Here is a 3,126-nt window from a genome sequence, read left to right on the forward strand (position 1 = left end):
TGGTGAAGGGGGGGAGGGAGAGGGGGGAGGGGTGGGGGAGAGGGGAAAGGAGGGGGGCTGGAGGGATAGGAGGGGGGGGAGGGAGAAGGGGGAGGAGGAGGGGTGGAGAGGGCTGGGAAGGGGGGGGAGAGGGTGAGGAGGAGGTGGAGAGGGGCTGGAGGGAGGGAGGAGGGGGAGAGGGCTGAAGGTGTGAGAGGGAGGAGGGGGGAGAGGGCTGGGGTGGGGGGAAGGTGGAGGGGAGAAGGCGGAGAGGAGGGGGGAGAAGCTAGAGGGGGAGGAGGAGAGGAGGGGGGAGGAGGAAGGGAGGAAGGAGGAGGAGGAGGGCGAGAAGGGGGGGGAGGAGGAGGGCGGAGAGGGTAAGAGGAGAGGGGAGACAGGCTGCGAAGGGGGGAGGAGAAGGAGGGGAGGAGACGGGAGGAGGAGAGAGGGGGGAGAGGGTGGGGGGAGGAGGAGGGGTGGGGGAGAGGATGGAAGGGAGAGGGGAGGGAGGGGGGAGAGGGCTTGGAAGGGGCAGAGAGGTGGGGGAGAGGGAGAGAGGGCTGGGAGGGAGGAGGAGGAGAGGGAGAGGGGTGAGGAGGCGGGGCGGGGAGAAGGTGAGAGGGAAACGGAGGAGGGGAGAGAGGGGGAGGAGGAGGGGGGAGGGGGAGGGGAGAGAGGGCGCAGAGGGCTGTGGGGCTGGAGGGGAGAGGGTGGGACGAGGGAAGGCTGGAGGTGATAAGGGAGGGAGGAGGGAGGGCTAGGAGGGAGGAGGAAGAGGGAGAGGGGTGGGAGAGAGGAGGGGTGGAGAGGGAGCAGGGGGTGAGGAGGGGCTGAGAAGGGGGGAGAGGACTGGAGGGGAGAGCAGGGTGAGAGAGGGGAAGGGCTGGAGGGGAAGAAGACTGTGGAGGACGGGAGGAGAGGAGGGAGGGAGAGGTTAGGAGGGTGAGGGTAGGAGAGGCCAGGAGGCGAGGAGGGCTCAGGGGAAGGAGGAGCGGGCAGAGGATGGAGGGGAGAGAGGGAGGGGGCGCTGCGGGGGTAGAGGTTGGAGGGGGGGGAGGAGAGAGAGTGGGCGGGGAGGAGGAATGGGGCATGGGCGGGGAGCGGGGGGAGAGGGAAGGAGGGAGTGGGGAGGAGGCGCTGGGGTGGAGGAAGGCTTGGAGGGTGAGGGGGTGGGGGAGGAGGGAAGACTGGGGGTGAGAGGGAGGAGGGTCTGGAGAGGAGAGGGGGGAGGTGAGAGGAGGGGATGGGAGAGGGGAGAGGGAAGGTGGAGGGGAAGCAGAGGGGAAGGGCTGGAGGAGAGAGGGGAGGAGGAGGAGGGGGGAGAGGGCTGGAGGGGAGGGGAGGGGCGTGGAGGAGAGGAGGGGAAAGGGCTGGAGGGGAGGATGGGGAAGGGTGGGGGGACAGAGGGTGGGCAGGAGGAGGGTCAGGGAGGGAAGAGGAGGAGGGCTGGGAGGAGAGGAGTGGGGATGGAGGGGGGGCTGGATGGGGAGAGGGCTGGGGGGAGGGAAGTGGGGATGGGCGAGAGGCGGAGGCTGAGATGGGAGGACAGGGAGGAGGGAGAGAGAGGACGTCGGGGGGCTTGAAGGGGGGAGGAGGGTGGCTGGAGGAGTGGAGAGAGGGAGGCAGGGAGGAGAGGCAGGAGGGAAGGGCTGTGGGAGGAGGGGAGGAGGGCTGGGGGAGAGGAGGGAGGCATGGGAAGGAGGAGGAGGGCGAGAGGGAGGGAGAGGGTGGGGGGGAGGGGAATGGGGTGGAGGGAGGAGGGGGTGAGATGGGAGAAAGGGACAGAGGCTGGGGGGAGAGGGGCGAGGAGGGGGAGAGAGAGGCTAGAAGGGGGGAGCAGGGGTGGAGGGGCAGAGGTTGGAGGGGTGGGGAGAGGGTGTGAGAAGGGGGGGACGAGGGTGGAGGGAGGGGGGAGGGGGGGAGGAGGGGCTGAAATAGGTGGGGTGGGAGGGAGGAGGGGGGGAAGGGTTGGAAGGATTCGGACCCTATAGGGCCACCCCATATACAGACCCTATAGGACCCCCCCATATACAGACCCTATAGGGCCACCCCATATACAGACCCTATAGGACCCCCATATACAGGCCCTATAGGTCCCCCCCATATACAGACCCTATAGGACCCCCCATATACAGACCCTATAGGACCCCCCCATATACAGACCCTATAGGACCCCCCATATACAGACCCTATAGGACCCCCCCATATACAGGCCCTATAGGACCCCCCCATATACAGACCCTATAGGACCTCCCATATACAGACCCTATAGGGCCACCCCATATACTGACCCTATAGGACCCCCCATATACTGATCCTATAGGACCCCCTATATACAGGCCCTATAGGACCCCCCATATACAGACCCTATAGGACCCCCCATATACAGACCCTATAGGACCCCCCATATACAGACCCTATAGGGCCACCCCATAGACTGACCCTATAGGACCCCCCATATACAGACCCTATAGGACCCCCCCATGTACAGACCCTATAGGACCCCCCATATACAGACCCTATAGGGCCACCCCATATACAGAACCTATAGGGCCACCCCATATACAGACCCTATAGGACCACCATATACAGACCCTATAGGACCCCCCCATATACAGACCCTATAGGAAAACCCTCATATACAGACCCTATAGGACCTCCCCATATACAGGCCCTATAGGACCCCCCATATACAGACCCTATAGGGCCACCCCATATACAGGCCCTATAGGACCCCCCATATACAGACCCTATAGGAACACCCCCATATACAGACCCTATAGGACCCCCCATATACAGACCCTATAGTGCCACCCCATATACAGACCCTATAGGGACCCCCATATACTGACCCTATAGGGACCCCCCATATACTGACCCTATAGGGCCACCCCATATACAGACCCTATAGGACCCCCCCATATGCAGACCCTATAGGACCCCCCATATACAGACCCTATAGGGCCACCCCATATACAGACCCTATAGGACCCCCCATATACAGACCCTATAGGACCCCCCCATATACAGACCCTATAGGACCCCCCCATATACAGACCCTATATCCCTATATACAGACCCTATATCCCCATATACAGACCCTATATCCCCATATACAGACCCTATAGGACCCCCCCATATACAGAC

General features: G+C 63.1%; 1 protein-coding gene across 1 annotated transcript in view; it reads left to right on the forward strand.

Moving 5' to 3' along the window:
• The window catches only part of LOC107307188 (carboxy-terminal kinesin 2-like), a 51,922-nt gene that overhangs the window by 2,292 nt on the left and 46,504 nt on the right, over positions 1-3,126 (forward strand). The window lies entirely within an intron of this gene.

Source organism: Coturnix japonica, unplaced genomic scaffold (assembly GCF_001577835.2).
Source record: "Coturnix japonica isolate 7356 unplaced genomic scaffold, Coturnix japonica 2.1 chrUnrandom503, whole genome shotgun sequence".
Lineage (NCBI taxonomy): Eukaryota > Metazoa > Chordata > Aves > Galliformes > Phasianidae > Coturnix > Coturnix japonica.